Below are 24434 nucleotides of genomic sequence, written 5' to 3'. Positions count from 1 at the left end.
ATGCTTTGGTCGTGTATCAAGGTCTTTTACCTCTTTTGGTCTAATAAGAACCCCCAAGTTCAAAGATAGCTGATATCATTCAATATGTAGTGGGTTGTGAGGCATAGTGGGTGCAAAGATGGTGAAAGTCATTGGGTGCCAGACACTTCTTGGATGTAAAAGAGGTTTTATTTCTTTTGACAGCCCTTTTTATATATTTTGGGGAAAGAGGGTTAGTGCCAGGACAAACTTAGATAGTTGCAATCTCAATTGGCAGACTCAGAGACTTTAATAGGAAGACAGCCGTACAGAGGAAGGCTCCAGCAAGGCGCCATTTTTGCACGTGCAGGATTGTTGTCTCCTATGGTAACAGTCCTTTAACAGTTCCTAACGCAACGTATCGGTTCATTCAGCTCCACTACAACTGCTCCTTGTAGTTCTTCAATACTGAGCTCCTGGTCCCTCACTGGATCCTCTGATTCACTGACTATGAATCCCATGAGCTCTTCCAAGGTTTTCGGTGGTATCCCCTCAAGTGCCACCCCCCTTCTCTGCTGGGTCCCTAGCTTGGCACTCCAGATACTCCTCAAGATTCACCCCTGCTAACTGGCTCGGTTCTGTATGGCTTAATTCGCATTGGCACCAAAATAGTACTGGGTGCTTTTTTACCCACGCCTGAATCGCATTGTGTCCAATTCTGGCAGTCGCACTACGCTTTGTGCTCTGTTTTGGGGTGTTGCTATCCTAATTGACACCAGCAGCAGATCGCATGGACTCTGTATGATTGCTATACAGCGAATTGTGTGCGTTTCCTGCATCGCATCAGTGTTTACCAGGGCTAAAGATCCGTCCTGCTCGCAGTTTGTGACAGCAGAACTTAAAGGGGAGTTCCACCCATTTCAAAGTCAGCTGTTACAAAAAGTGTAGCTGCCGACTTTTAATATTCGGACAGCGATGCGGACTCACTAAGGCCGGGTTCACACCGCTGCGATGCGGGAACGCCGCGAATCCGCGGCATTTTCCCGCATCGCACGACTCCCGCCGGCAGTTCACACTGCCCTATGCGAACGGCTGGGAGTGTCAATGATATGTTAATGACACCCCCAGATCCGATCGCATATCGCAGTGCGATCTGCCGACTCGCACAAGAATCGGATCGCATGGTGTGAACGCCCATGCGATCCGATTCTGTTGCGGACGAAAAAAAGGGTCCCGTGCGAGTTTGCTGCGGGACCGCTGCGAGTTCAGCCATACTATCTGTATGGCTGAACTCGCAGCGCTACGGAGATCGGATGTGATTTGCGGTGCGAATCACATCCGGATCTCCCCCCGCAGCAGTGTGAACCCAGCCTAAGTCTCACTCCAATCCTCCTCCTCTCCGACAACTGTGGGCACCTGGCTGTGGCTTCACAGCCAGACGCGAGTCATGCTAAGTGCTGTGAATGGTCGGGCGATCTTCTGGGACCTGTGATGTGTCCTAGAAGATTGCAGGGAGGGAGGGGGAGGTGAACTTCCTTCTGGTGCCGTGGAACCTGGGAAGGAAGTGGGAGCTGGGTGCCCATAAAAACTGGGTATCTGCTCCCCCCCAAAAAAATGACATGTCAGGGGGTCACCATCACTTAAAGCGGAAGTTCCATTTTTGGGTGGAACTCTGCTTTAAGTTCCCCTTTAAGTAGAGAATGTATATGGATTATTTTCTGAGGATAAGGATGTCATTTAGAGTCACTTTAAGGATTGCTAAACTGCAATATATGCCACTTTTTCCCCTGGGTTTAGATTAGAAGCTGCAATGCGATGTCTCCTGTAACTCTCCGTCCTCCAGCGGGCGGCGCTGTCCGCTCTCTATAGGCCATGTGTAGGCGGGACGCTGAGCCTAGGTGGGTAAGGAGGAGGCAGAGATCTCCGGCTGTACCTCTCCCTATCCCGGCCTCTCCCCAGGACAGGCTGAGAGTGGCGGACGGAGGAAGTCTCAGCTCCATTCATCCCTCCATTCCTGGAGTGCGGCCGGCCGGGGGACAAACTTTCACCCGCCGTCTGAAGTGTATGTGTGCGGACTGAGAGAGTCCGGAGACAGCAGCCTGCATCGGAGCGCCTACAAAGGTAAGATGAATGGGGAGCACGGACCCACACAAGTCCTTATAGATGGTGTCATTAGTGCTCTCAGTGTCCGGCTTATTGTGTGCGCCCAGCATGGCTCCATTCACTCTTCTATTGTACCACCCACGTGCCTCCCATCAGTGTGGACACAACCAGAGCCATCAGTCTTCTCAACAAAGCCTTCCTCATCATCATCATCAGGAAGGGGCTTGGCCCCCCTTTGTTGGCTTATTCTTTGTTAGAACTTCATTTTAAAGTGCTACAGAAGGCAGATCCCATATGATGGTCTGTTACCTCCCCATTGTGACCCTTCCCAGCAATTCCTAAAGTAGAACTAAAGTCCTCCAAACTTCCCTTTCCTTGGACACTCTTCTGCCAAGTTTCTTCTAGGGCTGTGGCCACCATAATTTTCTGGCATAAAATGGCTCCCTTGGTGGCATAGTGTGGGTTGCCAGAGGGAAGGCAAGTATTGCACCCCCTAACCCATGGACCGTTACTCTACCAGTCCCACCAGAAATATACATATATGGCACATAGTGGGAAAATCTGTGCCTTACCTGAGTTCCCTTGTGCCCAGCTTTTTCATGCATGTCATACACCCTCCTAAAGCTGCCCATACATGGCTCATGCCATACATCATTTTTTTTTTTTTCCACAAAAAAATGAACCAATTTAACCATCAACATGTACAGTGGATGGAAAAATCCTTCCCATGGTGTCGTATTCTGACAAAGTATGTGCGAGTTTAGGGGATGCTACTGTCGGCAGTCATCCACTTGTTAAAATGCCTTGTTTCAGAATGAGCTCACTGGTGCCCCATCCATACAGTAAACTGCCATGGCAGCTGCCTCTCATGCCCACCCCTTGTCCCAGTCATGCAGAGGGGCCCCGAAGCAAAAATTTCCAGCCTATTCATGAGAAGTCAATAGAGGCATACCCCACTTGTAAGTACACAATGGGGTTTATTTACTAAAGCTGGAAAGTGCAAAATCAGGCTCACTTCTGCATAGAAACCAATGAGCTTCTAACCTCAGCTTGGTCAATTAAGTTTTGGTAATAAAACCTGGAAGCCCTTTGGTTTCTATACAGAAGTGAGCCTGATTTTGCACTTTCCAACTTTAGTAAATAAACCCCATTGTGTACTTAAAAGTGGGGTATGCCTGTAGTTAGATTTCAAACCAGCTTATGCAAGCACCCCCCACTCCTCATTGTGCATCCCCTTATTGTGCCCCTCAGCTCCATAGCCCCCCCTTGTGGACCCAGCTCTATATTATCCCATAATACCCCCCCCCCCCCCCCCAGGGCTCAATGGTAGTTCAAGTGCATGGCATGCCAGTTTACAATGGGTTTCAAGAAAAAGAGAGACCGGAGCCAGGGAATTGAGAGTAATCCGTTTCAACACAGGAGAGGACTTGGTACAAGTGGCTGGGAGGAAAAAAGGTAAGGCTGGAATTGAGCTTAAAAAGTATTCTAATGCTTCCTCTGGAACTACCCTATGAACATAATGTAGCCCAACAGTAACCAAGCAGTTCCTGACAGGACCAGAATAGGAGTGGGCACAGACAGATTTCCCACCTCTTCTCATCCTGAACCCTTAGGGATTTTGCACCCAGGGTGGCTCCTGTGGCCCTGTACATGGTATGTCACTGGATGCCACTCCTGTACATGTGCAGGAATTCACTCATCCTCGCACACATGTGGTGAAATGTGAACTGTGTACGTTCTATTGAAGACTTTCAGCAGGCGATTTGATGTATTTTATTGCATGTCTCTTCTGCATACAGTCCTGCCTGGAGACTTTAGTTCTACTTTAAGTGGGTTTTAATGCACCAGGACATGGAGTGGCTTCTGCATCATGTGACCACTCTGATTGGCTTTCACAGCTGTCACATGATCAGGAGCCCATCCTGACCCTTGAATCTGATCAACTCTACATCGATTGTAAGGAAAAATATGGCTGTTAGTTAAAATTGAATTGCATATTGATCAAATAATAAAACCTGAAGTGTGTAGGGCAATCATTATTCACTGTGTGGCAAAACGCTTTAAAAATTAGTGTTAGTGATCCCATAGAAAATTATTGTGATTTTTGTTGCCAAGAAAATCTGAGGTAAAAATGTGGGCTAATCACCATGAGAAAGTCGCCAGTGTGTGTTCAGCCTAATTCCGCGTACACATGATCGGAATTCCGGCCAGGAAAAGACCAATGATAGCTTTTCATTGGAACATGCAACCGTGTGTATGCTCCATCAGAATTTAGCTGTCCGAATTTACGCCAGCCAAAAATTCATAGCATGTTTTCAATTTTCCCAACGGACAAACTTTCTATCGGAAATTCCGATCGTGTGTATGCAATTCCGAAACGCTAAAAATCACGCATGCTCAGATTCAACGACGAGACAGAAGCTATTGGCTACTGGCTATTGAACTTTTTCTAGTCCCATCGTACGTGTCGTACGTCACCGCGTTATAAACGATCGGAATTTGGGGTGACCGTGTGTAGGCAAGACAGCTTGAGCCGAATTCCGACGGAAAAAGCTCTGATGGTTTTCCCGACAGAATTCGTCTCAAGCTGTCTTGCCTACACACGATCACCCCAAATTCCGATCGTGCGTACGCGGCATTAGAAGTCATTTCCAGCCTTCTTGGGAAGTGATCTGAGGATTTGTAGCTGGTCAGATTGCAGTGATTTCTCTTCTCACCCCTCTTTAGGGTGATTTCCCATCAGTACAATGCTGTCTGGCCAGGAATGTCTTCCATACACATACCATATGATGACTTGGAGATGGGACAACAGTGAAACACTAGTAGTCTGAGGAATGTCCCGGAAAGGCAGTAAAGCGTCAGATCGTTGTGAATCACCAGGGTGATGGGGTGTCTTGTTTACCCTTTAGAAGAAGGGATCCACATTATAACTGACAGCAGACTTGTTCGCGTGGCTGTAACGACATCCAGCTTTTGTTTAGAAGCTCTCTGTAAAAAAGGGTTTATTCAGAGTACAGCTATTGCTTTCTAAGCTCACCTCACATGTTACAGTCCTATTGTGTGATCTACCAACAAGTAGTAGTACAGATTGATTGGATGGTTTAGGTAGGCACACTTCTTGCATATTGAAAGAAAAAAGTTGGGACTTTGTATCCTCTGCCTCATACAAAGTCCCAACTTTTTTTTTTTTTTTTTTTACTTTCAATATAGATATAAGGATGGAGATGCATGAGTGTATGTGTCTCCTATAAAGTCCCACATTTTCCCTTCCCCTTTAATATAATACTCGCATTACATAGTTTTGGTTTACTTAGATTGTAGCATGTTTTGGGAACCTTATGGTGGCCATCCACACATCAATAACTTAGTCCTTTATGTTTTCCAATCAATCTCTCCTGATGGGAAAATCCAGGATTGTGAAATCTCTCTCTTAGGTTTACCCACAACTATGTAGGGCAAAGACCTGCCTGCTTGGATATCATTTGATTATATAGATTCCAATATTACATAGCTTGATAAATCAAAAATTGATTGTACTGTTAAATTGCTATTTGCAAGGTGTGACCCTAACAGATTCCGCCATCCATGTTAATAGCACAGATGAACAGATACCCCTGGCCGGCTATGGTGTTCTGACAGCTGAAATGCCTGCATCTGATTGGATGTAGGCACTCTTTGACATTTTTCCATCAGGTACCTTTGAAAAAACATCTGTAATCAATCAACTTTTGTTAAAAAGATGGGCGCTGGTGGGATCCTACACTCCTCAGATTTCATCTGAGCCAGAAGAAATTGGCAGAATTCGAACAGTGTATGGGCCAGCATTATATTAGTAAAATGAGTTCAGGTTTGATAGAAACTTGGTCACCCATGTGGTCATATTTGGTCAAAGATTTTACAGGAATCCTCACCCTTTTGTGTATGTGCAGCTGTGGGGCGAGATTGCCCTGGCAGAAGTTTATTTGGTGGAAGTGACACTTCCTTCTGGGCACCATGTGAACCTGGGCTCACCCCTAATCCCTTGATTGGTCAAGCTCACCCCTACTCCCTTGATTGGTCAAGCTCACCCCTACTCCCTTGATTGGTCAAGCTCACCCCTACTCCCTTGATTGGCCAGGCTCACCCCTATACCCTTGATTGGAGTAGATTGTTTGTTTTTAAGCAGTAACTTCCCATTGGCTAAATCTGGTAATTGAACAAATCACATGTCAGATATGGTGTGGTCATCCTTGTGACATTGTCGGTTATTACCCTCCTAGTGCTCTCAGGGAATGACTGGCAACAAAATAAACTGATCTAATATGCTTTCTATATTTCTCATAAATAATTATACACGGTTCATAGTATTTACAATGATGTCATACATCTCTAAATTCTAATGACTTTTTATTATACACAAGTATGTATTTATACCTTTTTTATATTCTAGCTTCTAGGATGACTGTTTACTGCCTTTGAAAATGTAGACTTTAGTAGTTCTTTTATAGTTCTGTTGTATCTGTGCTCCAGATGGTGTGGGTTTTTCTTTCTCCTATTTTTTTTTTTGGAATTTAGTTTGACGTGTGCTTAATGTGAGTGAAAGGGTTAACTACCTAGCATTGTATGTTTCTTATCTGGTGATTTTCATCAGACTTGCTCCCAGGATCAGTCCTGTTTATACACCATTTGTCATTTTGTTTCTGCCATGTGTTCTCATGTTATTGCTACATTTCCAGCATAGACTGTCACTTTGTGAACAAAGATCCCCAACACGCTCAGTTCTCAGGATTGTTTTCTGGGAGTGTTGGCAGTGCTCCTCTCTTTTTATCCTGCACCTTGGGCAAAGGAGGGCTGTAAACCAGATCTGCTGCCCTTGGGGCGGTTTTTCTTTTGAAGGGAACCTAAACATAAAGATTTCTAAGGTGATATTTAAACCCTTTCAGCTGCTGATTGGGTCATTTATTGCGTATGCAGCTTCTTTGTCTTTGTAATCCATACCTATGTTCCTGTTTAAAGTGTTAGCTCACGTTTCTAGAAAAAAAGACAAAAAAAAAAACTAAAGCTGGCCATACTGTATAGATGGATTGAATTTTGGCCAGTTCAGCAGGGACTGGCTGAATTTCGATCCATTGTTGGCCGTTCCCATTCAATAGGAGCTGATCTAGTAAGTGACACCTCTTGAATGGGACTGTTGGTACGTTTTCATTTGATCAAATCGATCGGCTGCAGTGTATTCCCACCATGGAGGAGTCCTGTCAGAATACAATAGCCTGCTGGCTGACCGAGTGGGGGGGGGGGGGAAGTAATCTTTGGCCAGCTTGACACCCTACAACATCCCCACCTCCCGGTCCACTCTGTACTTACCTGCCATGGGTGATGTGCTGTCAGTGTAGCAGTCTTGTGCCTAGTCTCCTCCTTTGTTCGTTCTATAGGGCTTCCGGGACAGATCAAAGCGCTTCTGTGTGGTTATTGCTGTCGCTGACCAATCCGAAGCACTGAACCATCCCAAAAGCCCTGCAGAATGGCAAATGTAAATGGGCCTGTAGTCTAAGCCCTGGTACACACAGTTGGAGATTCTGACAACCAAATCCGTCGGAGTAATTCCGACGGATTAATTCTGGAAGTGATGTTGCATACACACGGTCGGACTAAGTTGTCAGAAAATCCAATTGTACATAACGTGATGACGTTATTTCGTTACGACGGGACTACGTTCAGGCTAGTAGCCAATAGCTTTGGTCTAGGAATTTGATCTGAGCATGCGTGGCACTTTGTCCATTGCAGTAGGCTACACATGATCGGAGTATGTCCGATAGGAGCATTTTGTCGGAAAATTTTACCGGCAAGTTGGAAAACTTGGTCCGTCGGATATTCCGACTGAAACAGTCGGATGCAGACCACACACAGTCGGAATATCCGACAAAACGGTCCGATAGGAAACATTCAGTCGGAATCTCCGACCGTGTGTACAAGGGCTAACACTGGAAGCTTGCTGATAATGGAGCAGAGTGATGACTTTATTGGTGTGGGGATGTGTCTGCATATGGCTAGCCATACTCTGTTTGATTCTTGGCTGGTTCAGAAGGAACCGGCCGAGTTTTGAACCGGTAATGGGCAGGCTGAATGTACCAAGTTCAGTTATAACTGAAACGTGAAAGTTTTTATTTTGTTATAGTGAATATTTTGCCCATCAGAAGGATATTCTTTGGATCGCTAATACAAGGGCTTCTTTTTGGCTTCATGAACACGGGATGCTGTTCAACCTCTTCTGCATGATTTAACTTGACAGCTAGAAATCGGCGCCTAAAAACGTCCGTTTAGCTGCGTTTGTGCCTAGAAGCGTTTGAAATGAAAATTTTTTATTTTTTTTAATTTGTTTTTTGAGATAGCCAAAAATGAAAAGTGCCTGTAAACAAAACGCGTTTGAAATGCCTCTAAACACTTCTTCTGAACGCATTTTTTTTGGGTTTCAAAAAAAGCCTCTAAATGCAACTGCCTAGAAATGACTATAAACGAACCTGTGTACTCATAAGAGAGTTCAGGAGAAACTGGAAAAAAATGCCCAACAGCTCCTAAATGTCCGTTTACCAGCAACAGTGTACATCAGGACAGTTCATACAATATTATTCTATCGGACATGCACAATTATTATTTTTATTTTTTTTGTACGATGCCAGATCGTACGATTTTCATTTAATCAGTACAGCTATCGTTTGAAAATGCAATACAAATGCATTACAACACATGACGTCACTTCCGAAATGTTTTTTCCATCATGTGGAAATTTTTGTGACTTTTTAGTAAACTCATCAGATTCAATTTGAGATTAGCATGCAATAAAAAAAACGGCCGATAATCTCATTGTGTGAATGTGGATTAGTCAATTTAAAGCTGTAGCTGCTTCATGTAGATTGTTCTGATTTATTGGATTTGTTACAATGTGTATACTTACTGAGGCATGCTGACATTGAGGAAATGACACATCCAAACCAAGGCTGTAAACTATATAATTATCGGACAGTTTAAAACATGTAAAAGCTTTTTACATTTTTAACTTGCCTAAAGGAGAACTAAAGGCCAATTTTATTTAATTTTTTTCATGTTGGATAGAGTACTTTTTATTTTTTTACCATCTGTGACCCATTGGGGAAATTTTTTCTTCACATCCTGTCCCATAGCCAAAACATAAACAGACCAGAAATCCCATCAAAGTGAGGGGATCCCTGGTTTTCACCAGAATTAGTGTCCCCATTTCCTCTCTATTCCTGTTATGATGTCAACACAAAATGTGGGGTTTACTTTCACTTTCTTTCTGTGATAATGGTAAACATGAGAGATGGAGAGGGTGAATCGCCCTAAAGCAGCAGTCTGCCTAAAAAAAAAAAAAAAAAAAAAAATTTGGCTACAAATACTGCAGCTGCTGACTTTTTAAATTAAGGACTGTGTATGCGCAAGTCGCGCTGCACTTTCAGTGGTCCCTGTTGTCTTCTGGACCCCCCCCGAAAGGTGCCAAATGTTAATCCAGATAGCGGAAGTTCCATCTTTGGGTGGAACTCCACTTTTATGGGGGCACAGACAGCAGTAAAGACCTGACAGGTGTTCTCATCTCTCTCCATTCCAGCCAAAGCTCCCATGCAGTGGAGCTGTGCTCATTTTGTCTAGGGGCGCACCGAAGGCTATACTCGCCTAATCCTACAGAAAACTGCACTCCTCCCCACATCCAGTGATGGATTGTTCCTGACGTTCTCACGTCCAGAGCCGCTCTATGGGTGTAATGACATCAGAAATAGTCCATTCACAAGACCAGGATGTGGGGGGACTGGTTTTGTTCTCAGGATCGGCAGGTTTAGTATATCTCCCCTAAAAAAAACAAAAAAAAAAGTTAAACGATAAGTTCACCTTTCATAACATGTTAAGAATGCACCGGCCCCCCGCATCTCCTCGATCCCTGCTGTGGCAGCAGACCATCACCCAGCCGCATCACATATTCACATGTCTGTGAATGGATTATGGTGAAAAAACAGGAGGGTTTACAACCCCCCCCCCTTTTTTTTTTTTTTTTTTTTTTTTTTTTTTTAAAGTAGAACTAATAGGCAAATTTTTTTTTATTTTTTCACTTTGGATGCAGTAAGGGAGGGACTTATGCCCCATACACACAATCAGAAATTCTGCCAGCAAAAGTTGGATATGAGCTTTTGGTCAGAAATTCCAACCGTGTGTATGCTCCATCTGACTTTTGCTGGCAGAATTCCAGCCAGCAAAAATATGAGAGCACGTTCTCAAATTTATTTGGTCGGAAAATGTTCCGAACGGATATTCCGATCGTCTGTACCAATTCTGACACGCAAAATTCCTATGCATGCTTGGAAGCGTTGTACTTTTCTCAGCTCGTAGTAGTGTTGTATGTCACCGCGGTCTTGACGGTCGAAAGTTCCGAGAACTTTTGTCTGACCGTGTGTATGCAAGGCAAGCTTGAGCGGAAGTTTTTTCTGATGGAATTTTTGATCGTGTGTATGGGGCATTACAACCTGCCAGTTTATTTTTTGCCATCTGTGTCTCATTGGGGAGATTCTGTTCATTTCCTGTCCCATAGCCAAAACAGGGAGTGAGAGGAAATCTCCTAAGATTCTGTGGTGTCAGCTTAACCTGTCATAAGTGAGTCATGCGAATAGCAGAGGAATGACGGAGAAGGTGTAAATCATGCTTGGTGCTTTGGATTGAGGCCAGCACACACTATAGAGCAGCCTTTTTAACTTTGAGGAACCCTTGAAATAACTTTCTAATCTCAAAGAACCCCTACTTATAATTATTGTGTCTACAGATCACCGTACATTAGTGTGACGGTCACTAGGAGGCATGTTCCATCCATCTGTGGTCATTGGGAACATTTACCTTTTACATATAGCTAAAAAGACCATCGGTTTCTGTGGTTATTTATCGAAGAGGCAGAAATTGTGATTTGTAATGGAACCATGGTTGAGAGAGGCTGATATATAGAGAAATGTTCTGTTGATTTTTAATTTCAGAGGTATAAGACTATTTTAACTTTTGTGTATTTACACATAACCCAGTCTTAACCAGACCAGTCTTTAGACTTGCATCCATATAGTCCTCCAGGTTATTTATGTAGATTTCAAATTCTTACCTGCTCCTCTTTTGTAGATACTGTGCATTGCATTTGTTTTCAAAGTGCAAATGGACATTCTGGCAGCCCGTGTGTTAAACTGTGTGCAAGTTTTCCAGCATTAGTGCCACTCGGCCAAACTTTCCTGTAATCCACAACTACAATGGTACCTTCCTCCACATCCAGCAGGCATATCATGTACTGAAGTCTTATTTTCATTGTTTCCCATTATCTAATATTGGATTTCTGTCAAGGAACTGAAAACATTGTAGTCACAATTTGGAACAAGGAAGGACACTAGCAACACAGTATTTATTTTCAAGGCATTGTGAAAAATGTGTACTGTATAATACACTACACTAGGGGTAAAGAGGTGGAGATCTACCTAAACAACATGGGAGAAGTCAAAGATCACCAGGCACAATGTCACCTCCTTACACTTGATTTAAATCTCGAACTGCCTTACTATTGAGTCGAAATCGCTTGCATTGCATGCCAGTCATGGGTTTAAATTGGGTGGTGAGGAGGCAACATATCCTCTCCTCACCACCTGTCAAACATGCTCTGATCGCTTTTCAGGGGAGCATCAGTGCCTGCTGCACTTGTGAATGTGCCCTTAGTTGCCTTTGGCAGCAGCATCAGCACCCTTAGTGCTGTTTCATACGTAAAGTCAGGCAGTTGAATTGTGGTTTTACTGCACCCAATCCCTACCCCTCTTTAGCTGCGGAGGCATCGGCCAAAAGTGTACACATGCAGCAGCATGCATTAAGCACCCTGTTGCTTTTGGTGGGTGATACAGCCTGTCAATCGTGACCCATTCAAGTAAATGGGGCCACTTTGCAAGTGCCCCAGAACTCTTAGATTTTTATAGCAGGCTGTGTCCTCGTTCTGTTTTTCCTGATGACCATTGTCACCAGGCTTAAAGTAATGGAAAATTCTGATTTGCTGATGGAACAGGAATGAAGTATATAACTTATGGGGTTACGTGTTCTGTTGACAACTCTCTATTCCATTAGCCTGGTACACAGTGCACACTACAAAACAACTTACCAGGTTGGAACTGTTGTACTAACAATTTGATGTTCGCATTGTGTTCTGACAGGGGGACAACCCCCTTGCCAGAGCATTCCGGTCAGCGCTCTGAGCTGTTGCTGATCAGGAGCTAGTCTGCAGACCTTTTGCTGTCATGGACCCTTCGACAGAAGCTTGCTGTAAAGACGAGCTGAATGTCAGCCAGTTTCTATTGAGCTGCCTGACGTTCAGCCCATGTGTACGGGACTTTAAAGCCTCATACACACCATTGGACTTTTGTCCAAACTTTCCCGTGGATTTTTGTACAAAGGCCATTGGCCGTGAACTTGTATTGCATACACACACAGCATGTCTTTTTCAGCCAACTTTAACCAAATCACGTGTTTATTTTTTTATTTTATTTTTTTCCTGCTCTTTACCTCCACCTTTGGTCAACTTCTGTATTGTTTGATCTTTTGCATTGGTTGTTAGCATGCGTGTTTGTACTTTATACAAAAGTCCTATGGTTTTGCGTACACACGATCGGACTTTTGTTGCTGGAAAGTTTGTCCGTTCGCACAGCCAAGAAAAGTCAGATGAAAACTGAAGTTTGTCCGATGGAGCGTACACACGGTTGGATGTTGCCTTAAAACAGTTCATTTGCATGTTTGTTGTCAAAAAGTCAGATCGTGTGTATGGGCCTTAAGAGAAACTTCCTCAAACTACTGCTGACAGGGTAGTAAAGAAATTTATCCCAAAGAGGGACAGATGGCAAAAGACAGTAATCTGATGTGGGTTTTAAAGAGGAAGTAAACCCTGATGAGTTTTCTTCCTCTTTTTTTCCCTGCAAAGGTAAAGCATAATGGACTACTATGCATCGCATAGTAGCCCATTATGTGTCACTTACCTGACACAGGAGCCAGCGAAGTCGCCGCTGTCCCCTGTAGTCCGCCGCATCCATCTTGCTGGTGGCATCTCGCAGCTCCGCCGCTGTCATTCGGTGAAGCCGCAATGACGTCACTCCCGCGCATGCGCACGGGATTCGACAAATGCGGCAGCTCCATTCTTGGAACTGCCGCGCTCAGTGCGCCTGCGCGCCGCAGACAGCGGTGCCCGTTTTCGGGCAAATATCTCCTAAACCATATAGGTTTAGGAGATATTGCTTGGACCTACAGGTAAGCCTTAATCTAGGCTTACCTGTAGGTCAAAGTGGTTTGTAAGGGTTTACAACCACTTTAACCTCCCCATAAAAAGCACGTTTTGACTTTTAGATTTAGTTTAAAAATACCCTGTTGCAAGAATTTATTTCAACAAAAAACTTTCTATAAGATTATACAGTATGCGCATTCAACATTTTATGCATGTTATTTATCTGTAAAAGCTCAGGCTGCTGCTATTAAATTAATATAATCTATTTAAATAATAAACCAATTACTATTTCTGTGCTTTTAAGGGTGAAATTTTGATACTGTTTGCCATCCACATGGTTTGTTTAGAATTTGGTTTACAGAGAATGAATTGGTCATTATGTGATTTTGGTTCGTTCTGGTGGTGGTTTGTGTGAGTGCAAAAATAGGTGTAGCCATGTTCTTGTTATTGCTTTATAACCAAAGCAATAATTGAAACTATATACTATAAGCAGGTGTTGAATATGGATTTCCGTTTATTACCAGTTGTGTGTGATCAAAGGTCACATAATGTGCCTTCTGTGGTAGGTTTGTTAGCTTTATGTCTGCAACAGATAGATTTTATTATATTGGATTTCATGGAATATAATGGTGGAAAGTGATATACCCCAGACCTGTACCTGCAGTGATGAACTAAACAAACAAGACATGTGTATGTTCGTTGTTTGGCTATATGCCATCTAAACTACATATTGATCACGGAGCCCAAAATACAGAGAGTATTGGTGGCTGGAATGGAAAAAAAACAAGACTGTATGAGGAGTTAAGAAATAGAGAAGGGGGAGTTTGGGGGGAAGGGGGGAGAAGCCGCATTTGTGCCACCATTATGTAGTTCAGCCAAAGTGACCATATTTTTAGAAATGTGGGATGAGTATTGTTCAGTAAATAAGCTTGTCATAGATCATCATGCTGCCCATTAGCCACTGCTTCACCTCCATTCGGTTCAGAGTGGGCTGTCCCAAGGCTTTAGCTATGCTAGAAAATAAAAGGTTGTTTGTTTTCTTTCAATAGCGGTGAGGTCAGAGGTTGGCCTATTGAGTAAGGCTTCCCAAAAGGTTGCGAACCAGGTTTTTATTAAGGATAGTTCTGATCAAGTTGTAAAACTGTATCCATAATACAGATGCGGTGACGTGTGTCCTTCATCTCCGAAAGCAAGGTAGAGAGGCAGTGGGTATGAATTTGACCATGCAATCTGGGGACATGAACCATAATAATGGTGCTTTGTGAGTGTCCTGTTGGGCTGAAATGTTTTTAAAGCACTTTGCTGATGCTGATCTAATTCTGATTCTGGGATATCGAGGGATTTCCCAAGATCTTGTTCTCAGCTAAACATGTACAGTCGATCTAAAAAGTCTACACACACCTGTTTAAAATGTCAGGTTTCTGTGATGTAAATAAATGAGACAAAGATAAATCATTTCAGAACTTTTTCAACCTTTTAATGTGACCTATAAACTGTACAATTCAGTTGAAAAACAAACTGAAATTTAGGGAGGAGTAAAAAAAAATCCCTAAAATAATATGGTTGCACACCCTCTTATAACTGGGGATATAGCTTTGTTCAGATTTTCTTAGTCGTATCCTACAGTAAAAGCCATGGTTTGCAGAGAGCTTCCAATGGGATCTCATTGTTAAAAGGTATCAGTCAGGAGAAGGGTACAAAATAATTTCCAAGGCATTAGATATACCATGGAACACAGTGAAGACAAGCATCATCAAGTGGAGAAAATATGACACAACAGTGACATTACCAAGAACTGGATGTCCCTCAAAAATTTATGAAAATAAAGGAAGAAAACTGGTCTAGGGGGCAGCCAAGAAGCCTACAGCAACATTTTTTTTAAATGTATTTAATTATTTTTATTAAATTTTCAACCGCAAAATTAACAAGAATATTCACAGCTCTCGAAGACCATCTCAAACTTAGCTATCACAGGGACAGAGCTATACACAACATTCAAATTATAACAGGCTTGCCTTTTAGCTAACCCCAAAATCCCCACCTAACCCACCCCCTTGTTGAATACACACTGTTAGCGCCAACCGCTACAGTTCCGATGGTATTTGACTAGTTGGAAGAGGGTAAACTCCGCCGAGAACAACATTAAAGTAGTTGCAGGATTATCTGGCAAGTACTGGCTGTGTGGTACATGTGATAACAATCTCCCATATTCTTCATATGTCTGGGCTATGGGGTAGAGTGGCAAGATGGAAGCCTTTTCTTACGAAGAAAAACGTCCATCCAGGAAAATTCTGCAAAAAACACATATGAAGTCTCCCAAAAGCATGTGCGGAAAATGTCTGATGAAACCAATGTTCAACTTTTTGGCCATAATTCCAAAAGATATGTTTGACGAACAAACAAAACTGCACATCACCAAAAGAACACCATACCCACCATTAAGCATGGTGGTGGCAGCGTAATGCTTTGGGGCTGTTTTTCTTCAGCTGGAACAGGGGCCTTATTTAAGGTAGAAGGAATTATGAATACCAGTCAATATTGGCACAAAACCTTCAGGCTACTGCTAGAAAGCTGAATGTGAAGAGGGACTTCATCTTTCTGCATGACAACGACCCAAAGCATACATCCAAATCAACAAAGGAATTACTCCACTAGGAGACAATTAAAGTTTTGGAATGGCCCAGCTAGAGCCAAGATCTGAATCCCGTTGAAAATATGTGGGGTGATCTGAAGAGGCCTGTGCACAGGAGATGCTCTCGCAATCTGACAGATTTGAAGTGTTTTTCCAAAGAAGAGTGGGAAAATATTGCTAAGTCAAGATGAGCCATGCTTATAGACTTGTACCCGAAAAGAATGAGTGCTGTGATAAAATCAAAAGGTGCTTCAACAAAGTATTAGTTTAAGGGTGTGCCCACTTATGCAACCATATTTATTTTTATTTTCCTCCACCTAAAAGATTTAAGTTTCTTGTTCAACCGAGTTGTACAGTTTATATTTTAGGACAACAGTCTGTCAACAGACAATCCCCTGCCAACAATCGCGTTGTGTATACGAGGCTTAAGAGTTTAAATTTTTCTATCAGGCAGGCACTTGCACTACAAGGTTTTGGTAAACCTGACAAAAATCTGCAGAAAATCGAATGGTGTGTATGGGGCCTTAGTGTCAAATTTGCACCTGAACCGCTAAATGGAAACCACTCCAGACTCTGCCCTGTATATTTGTAAACCCAGCCTTAAAAGGAAAGAATATTAATGTTGGAAAATGTAAGGCCAACTCTGGCATTTGAATTTGTCTAGCTTTGGTGATAAAATGTATTATCTCTTTGTGAAAGACATTGCTACATTTTAAGACCCTTGTCTGAAAACCTGAGATCTCCTGAGTGGTTTATTTGTGATTCATTTAGGTGGAATGTTGGAACTTGCATAAGGCATTCTGTGTTTACTTCCCATGTTCTCTGTAGATGATAGATGATAGTATAAGGCCTCATGCACAATGCAGCTCAAAGAAGCTGCTCCTACAGGTGTTTGAGCTGTTTTGAACTTTTACTTTTCTCTGCCACTTTACTTCCCTCCATGTTAGCTTAGGAGTCCATGCAGCAAGTGTTTTCAGGAGTTTAGTGGCAGTGGAGTTTACAGGCAGAAAAAACAACGCCCTTTGTGCAGTTTTGAAGCGTTTGATACGCATTGAGGTACGTTAAAACTGCTCCACAAAAGGGAAGTGAAATTACAGGAAAAAAAAAATCCATGGTGAATGCTTCCTGTGCATACGCCATTAGCCGGGAAAGCAGCAGCTTGGATTCCTTTACTAGGGTTTATCTCATGTTTGGCCTCCAGCAGATGATGCTGATGCAGGGGTTGACAAATTTTCTTTGAATTTAGGAGCCAGTTAAAAAAGTTAGGAGCCAGTTTTTTTTTTCAGCTCCCAGGGTAAGGCCACTCATTTTCACCCCCTATCCCTAACTCACAATGGAGCACCCAGTCAATAACTCCATTGAAACGCTGTTACATCAGGGGTATGGGCGGACCAGAAAGAGTAAGGCTGGCAACAGATGGAACTGGCTGGCACTGGCAGGTGGCACTGGTTGCCACTGGAAGGCACGTGGAACTGCCAGATGGCACCGGCAGGTGACACTGGCATTGGCAGGTGACACTAGTTGGAACTGGGAGGTGACACTGGTTTGGAACTGGCAGGTGGCACTATTGGCACTGGCACGTGGCCCTGGTTGGTGATGGCAGATGGCACTAGTTGTCACTGGCAGATGGCACTGATTGGCGGTGGCACTGGTTGGTGTTGGCAGGTGGCACTAGTTGGCACTGATTGGCGGTGGCACTGGCAGGTGTCACTGGTAGTGGCAGGTGGCACTGGCAGGTGGCACTGGTTGGCGGTGGCAGGGGGCACTGATTGGCAGATGGCACTGATTGGCGGTGGCACTGACTGACGGTACTAGTAGGTGGCACTGATTGGCGGTGGCACTGGTTGGTTGAAGGTGGTATTGATTGGCGGTGGCACTGGTTGGCACTAGCAGGTGGCACTGATTTGTGGTGGCAGGTGGCACTGGTTGGCGGTGGCACTGGTTGGCGGTGGCAGGTGGCACTGGTTGGCGGTGACACTCGGCATTGACGGTGGCACTGGCTGACGGTGGCGCTGGCAGGTGGCACTGGTTGGCGGTTGCAGGTGGCACTGGTTGGCGGTTGCAGGTGGCACTGGCAGGTGGCACTGATTGGCGATGGCACTGGTTGGTACTGGCAGGTTTCACACGGAGCACTCTGTTACTGAAATGTAACAGAGGAGCTGTCAGAATTGAGCTTAATGTCGGAATGGGCGGGACCCTGCCGGGGTGTCAAAGTGACAAGTAACAGAGGCGGATATGTCAGATTTCAGCCTGATGTCGGGGTGGGCGGGACTCAGCAGCTATCAAACACCAGCCAACGATTGGACTGCTTAAGAAAAGGGGCGGGCCACATAACATAGCGACCCGCCCAGATCCCATTGGCTGGTGTTTGATAGCTGCCGGGTCCCGCCCACCCCGACAGTTGGCTGAAATCTGACAGATTCTCCTCTCCTCCGTTGCTTGTCAGTTTTACACACTCAGCGCGGCGCTGCTGAGTGTGGAGTAGGGAGGAGGACGGCGGCAGTCGGTGTTAATGCTGCTGCATGTCTGGGTCATTGATAGTGAGTGAAGAAAAGAAAGAACTGCGCAATCCCTAATATTTCTATTAGGATATAAGCCACTCCACCTTAAAACAAGTGTTCCTTGTGGTCTATGATTCTAACAAACCAATCTTATAACTAAATGAACCATAAAACATTGCTTGTAACTAATGAAATAAACATATATATAGCCCCTCATAGGTTGTGAACCAAAAAGAAAGAAATATACAATTCTAAAAAATGTGCCAAAAATTCAAAAAAGGAAAACATGTAAAGTAAAATCCAACAGTACTAATAATATATGTGATAACATAAAGTCCATTAAGAGTCCAACTGAAGAAACACCCCGTGTGTAAGGGATCTATTCAATCGTAAACCTTTCAATCAACGTGAAGTAAAACCAGGTGCACCTCCACCAGACAAATAACAATAGCCCCTTACCAGATACCCCAGTAAGGAGCACTTTATCACAACACAGGTCTGAAGATGGGTCAAACTTGAGCCATCCAAGTGGAACACTTTAACGTAAAACAGATTAGGGGATACGCCAGTCATGAACCATCCAGCAGGGGAAAACGCTGTTTGAAGCAGGACTCAGATGTGTAGCATTGTAGAATCAAGGAAGGTCCACCATAGGGAGGAAAGAATACTCCAGATAGTGTAAAATCATTTATTAAAACGCAAATGTAAAAAAAGAGATGCACTTACAAACATGAAAGAACATCGGGCATATCATCAAACTGGGCAAGCGTCGGCCGATCGCGAACTCCAATCGATATCCCTTCTGGTACCAGTTCACATGAGGCAAGTAAGCGTGTCACGCCACCCAACGCGTTTCGTGAAAAATTCACGTCGTCTGGGGTATGGGTGACACGCCATATTGCCTCCATTATATAGTAAATGCTGGTACAAGCCACCTCCTCCGTTGTGTGAGAGCCTATTCCACTTCCGGGATCATCCTGGAAGTGTGGCATGCAAGTCTTAAATCCCAACCTATGAACATCAATCCTACCCTTAAACAAGATGACAAACATCAGGTGAATACACCGGAGAGGCAAGCTCCTAAGTATATTATCGTAATAGTGTAAGGGTAGTGACATTAATAACGAACGAGCCACCTAATCTCGTGTCCATAACGAAGGGCCAAGCCTCGCTCTCGTATCCAATGGAGTGCGGGGTCAGAGGGCCAGGGCGGCGGAAGTGACGTTCTCGTGTCCAATGGCATGCAAGATCAGGGGGCCAGGGCGGCGGAAGTGATCCATACAATCACCCGCCCCTCTCTGGTCCACAACTGAAGAGCGATGCCCCTTAGAGCGGCGTGACAACACGCCGTACGTAACGAGCGGATGACACCACGCCGTACGTAACGAGCGGATGGACAGCGCACATCACCCCCTACAAAGAAGCATGTGCGCTCCATCTAGTGCCATGTCTCGTTTTCGTTACAGGGTTGTCGTGGCTACGGATATCCATAACAAATAAAGCTTCCCCCAAACCACGAAAGAGGAAGAATAAAAAAATATATATATACCTTAAATAAAATTAAAGGGGAGGAGGGGACTTGTCCAGACACAGAATTTAAAAAGTAAATGACAATTAATAATCAAAAATGGATAAAACATAAAAGGTACTTTGTAATAAATACCTAACTGATTATATAGTTAAGCACTTCCTGATATTATAATAGCAGTATTAACTAAACTGCGAAGTTCACCCCCAGCTAAAAGTGGGGGGGCATACACAACTATATTATGCATAACCTAATTCCCGTCAAACACCCTGGACAGCCCAAACTAAGAGTGTTAATAGGGGCTAAAAAATCTCAGTACATTATGAGAAAAAAGGGTATTTCTCTTTCATACTGAAAAGAAACAAAGCTACAAAGACCATCAAACGCTACATTAGAGTAGAGAAATCCACAGGTATCCAAATCCCACAATGCCTGATTGGAAAGTCATAAACAATTTACATATACGCCAAGAACACTGGCAGGAACATCCCATTAAGCATTATTAATAAATGCATTAACGTCTGTGTTCATACCGTAAGGGGTGTAAATTTTTAGTCAATAGATCCACGACATCTCCAACCGTGAGATCTCTCTGACCAAAGCTCCCCCCCTCCAGTGGGGTTTGTACTTATCAATCCCCATGTACAGAGTATTGGACGGGTCCCTTCCATGTTTTTCGTCATAATGTCTAGAAAGGGGATGTTTGTCAAAACCCCGTTTAATGTTGGCGATATGCTCATTCAATCTGACCTTGAGGGCCCTCTTGGTTCTCCCCACGTACTGAAGCCCACAAGGACATTGGATGAGATAAACCACTGCTTCTGAAGAGCATGTGATGAACGGCTCCACTGTATATCTCCTCTGAGTACTAGTGGAGACAAATTCAAGGATTTTAGAATTTTTATTCCTATTGTAGGAGCACACTTGACAATTCCTGCATCTATAAAACCCTTTGAGGTTCTGAAAGAAGCATCTGTCTTTCGCAGGGGAGTTCTGCACACTAGGGGCAATCATACTGCCTAATGAAGGGACTCCTTTGAAAATCACTCTAGGGACTTCCGGTAGGATGGTTCCTAGAGTTTGGTCGGTGGTCAAAATATGCCAGTGTCTACGGATAAGCTGTTTAACCTTCTGATGTTGCATCGAGAAGGTGGTAACGAAGGGTAATAAAGACTGATTCGCATCATCCCTACTCTCCCTGTCAGCCAGCAGGCTAGATCTGTCTCTATTTCGTGCTTTTATATAAGCCTCGGATAACAGATCTGCCGCATACCCTTTCTCCAAAAAACGCTGAGACAGTAATTTAGCTTGCTCATCAAACTCGATGGTATCAGAACAGTTTCTCCTTAGGCGTAGATACTGTCCCAAAGGGACCGACCTTAACCAAGAGTCCAGGTGACAGCTGCCCATAGGAATATAGGAATTCCTATCTGTGGATTTAAAGAAGGGGGAGGTAATAAAACTCTCACTATTAACCTTGATGTTTAGATCTAGAAAGTTCACCCCTTCCTGGCTGGCTTCATAGCTAAATTTGATGTTTCTCGTGTTGTTATTTAACCCTTCCATAAAGGCATGGAGCTCCCGTTCATCACCAGCCCCTAGCTTGGCTAACCTATTCATGGCCAAATGGGAGGAGGATGTCATCGACTCTCCCAGACGACCGGAGATAGTGCTGTGGGCACGATACGTTGATGACGTCGTCCTCCTCTGGGATGGTGATGAACGGGAGCTCCATGCCTTTATGGAAGGGTTAAATAACAACACGAGAAACATCAAATTTAGCTATGTCTCAGCGTTTTTTGGAGAAAGGGTATGCGGCAGATCTGTTATCCGAGGCTTATATAAAAGCACGAAATAGAGACAGATCTAGCCTGCTGGCTGACAGGGAGAGTAGGGATGATGCAAATCAGTCTTTATTACCCTTCGTTACCACTTTCTCGATGCAACATCAGAAGGTTAAACAGCTTATCCGTAGACACTGGCATATTTTGACCACCGACCAAACTCTAGGAACCATCCTACCGGAAGTCCCTAGAGTGATTTTCAAAGGAGTCCCTTCATTAGGCAGTATGATTGCCCCTAGTGTGCAGAACTCCCCTGCGAAAGACAGATGCTTCTTTCAGAACCTCAAAGGGTTTTATAGATGCAGGAATTGTCAAGTGTGCTCCTACAATAGGAATAAAAATTCTAAAATCCTTGAATTTGTCTCCACTAGTACTCAGAGGAGATATACAGTGGAGCCGTTCATCACATGCTCTTCAGAAGCAGTGGTTTATCTCATCCAATGTCCTTGTGGGCTTCAGTACGTGGGGAGAACCAAGAGGGCCCTCAAGGTCAGATTGAATGAGCATATCGCCAACATTAAACGGGGTTTTGACAAACATCCCCTTTCTAGACATTATGACGAAAAACATGGAAGGGACCCGTCCAATACTCTGTACATGGGGATTGATAAGTACAAACCCCACTGGAGGGGGGGAGCTTTGGTCAGAGAGATCTCACGGTTGGAGATGTCGTGGATCTATAGACTAAAAACTTAAACTAAAACACCCCTTACGGTATGAACACAGACACAGACGTTAATGCATTTATTAATAATGCTTAATGGGATGTTCCTGCCAGTGTTCTTGGCGTGTACGTAAAGTGTTTATGACTTTCCAATCAGGCATTGTGGGATTTGGATACATGTGGATTTCTCTACTCTAATGTAGCGTTTGATGGTCTTTTTTGTAGCTTTGTTTCTTTTCAGTATGAAAGAGAAATACCCTTTTTTCTCATAATGTACAGAGATTTTTTAGCCCCTATTAACACTCTTAGTTTGGGCTGTCCAGGGTGTTTGACGGGAATTAGGTTATGCATAATATAGTTGTGTATGCCCCCCCACTTTTAGCTGGGGGTGAACTTCGCAGTTTAGTTAATACTGCTATTATAATATCAGGAAGTGCTTAACTATATAATCAGTTAGGTATTTATTACAAAGTACCTTTTATGTTTTATCCATTTTTGATTATTAATTGTCATTTACTTTTTAAATTCTGTGTCTGGACAAGTCCCCTCCTCCCCTTTAATTTTATTTAAGGTGTATATATATATTTTTTTATTCTTCCTCTTTCGTGGTTTGGAGGAAGCTTTATTTGTTATGGATATCCGTAGCCACGACAACCCTGTAACGAAAACGAGACATGGCACTAGATGGAGCGCACATGCTTCCTTGTAGGGGGTGATGTGCGCTGTCCATCCGCTCGTTACGTACGGCGTGGTGTCATCCGCTCGTTACGTACGGCGTGTTGTCACGCCGCTCTAAGGGGCGTCGCTCTTCAGTTGTGGACCAGAGAGGGGCGGGTGATTGTATGGATCACTTCCGCCGCCCTGGCCCCCTGATCTTGCATGCCATTGGACACGAGAACGTCACTTCCGCCGCCCTGGCCCTCTGACCTTGCACTCCATTGGATACGAGAGCGAGGCTTGGCCCTTCGTTATGGACACAAGATTAGGTGGCTCGTTCGTTATTAATGTCACTACCCTTACACTATTACGATAATATACTTAGGAGCTTGCCTCTCCGGTGTATTCACCTGATGTTTGTCATCTTGTTTAAGGGTAGGATTGATGTTCATAGGTTGGGATTTAAGACTTGCATGCCACACTTCCGGGAAGATCCCGGAAGTGGAATAGGCTCTCACACAACGGAGGAGGTGGCTTGTACCAGCATTTACTATATAATGGAGGCAATATGGCGTGTCACCCATACCCCAGACGACGTGAATTTTTCACGAAACGCGTTTGGGTGGCGTGACACGCTTACTTGCCTCATGTGAACTGGTACCAGAAGGGATATCGATTGGAGTTCGCGATCGGCCGACGCTTGCCCAGTTTGATGATATGCCCGATGTTCTTTCATGTTTGTAAGTGCATCTCTTTTTTTACATTTGCGTTTTAATAAATGATTTTACACTATCTGGAGTATTCTTTCCTCCCTATGGTGGACCTTCCTTGATTCTACAGTGCTACACATCTGAGTCCTGCTTCAAACAGCGTTTTCCCCTGCTGGATGGTTCATGACTGGCGTATCCCCTAATCTGTTTTACGTTAAAGTGTTCCACTTGGATGGCTCAAGTTTGACCCATCTTCAGACCTGTGTTGTGATAAAGTGCTCCTTACTTGGGGTATCTGGTAAGGGGCTATTGTTATTTGTCTGGTGGAGGTGCACCTGGTTTTACTTCACGTTGATTGAAAGGTTTACGATTGAATAGATCCCTTACACACGGGGTGTTTCTTCAGTTGGACTCTTAATGGACTTTATGTTATCACATATATTATTAGTACTGTTGGATTTTACTTTACATGTTTTCCTTTTTTGAATTTTTGGCACATTTTTTAGAATTGTATATTTCTTTCTTTTTGGTTCACAACCTATGAGGGGCTATATATATGTTTATTTCATTAGTT

At 43.8% G+C, this 24434-nt stretch overlaps 1 protein-coding gene across 4 annotated transcripts in view; it reads left to right on the top strand.

Moving 5' to 3' along the window:
- Window positions 1-1893: 1893 nt before the first annotated feature.
- Window positions 1894-24434, top strand: part of MYO1B (myosin IB) — a 420293-nt gene continuing 397752 nt past the window's right edge. For 3 of the 4 annotated variants that reach the window (XM_077448750.1, XM_077448748.1, XM_077448749.1), the window contains exon 1: window positions 1894-2079. The gene's annotated coding sequence lies outside the window, so the exon portion shown is untranslated. The remainder of the gene's footprint in view (window positions 2080-24434) is intronic. The other variant, XM_077448751.1, reaches the window with a different exon arrangement.

Source organism: Lithobates pipiens, unplaced genomic scaffold (assembly GCF_037356315.1).
Source record: "Lithobates pipiens isolate NorthernLeopardFrog02 unplaced genomic scaffold, aLitPip1_a1.2 Scaffold_22, whole genome shotgun sequence".
Lineage (NCBI taxonomy): Eukaryota > Metazoa > Chordata > Amphibia > Anura > Ranidae > Lithobates > Lithobates pipiens.
This window is presented reverse-complemented; position numbering and strand designations above follow the sequence as displayed.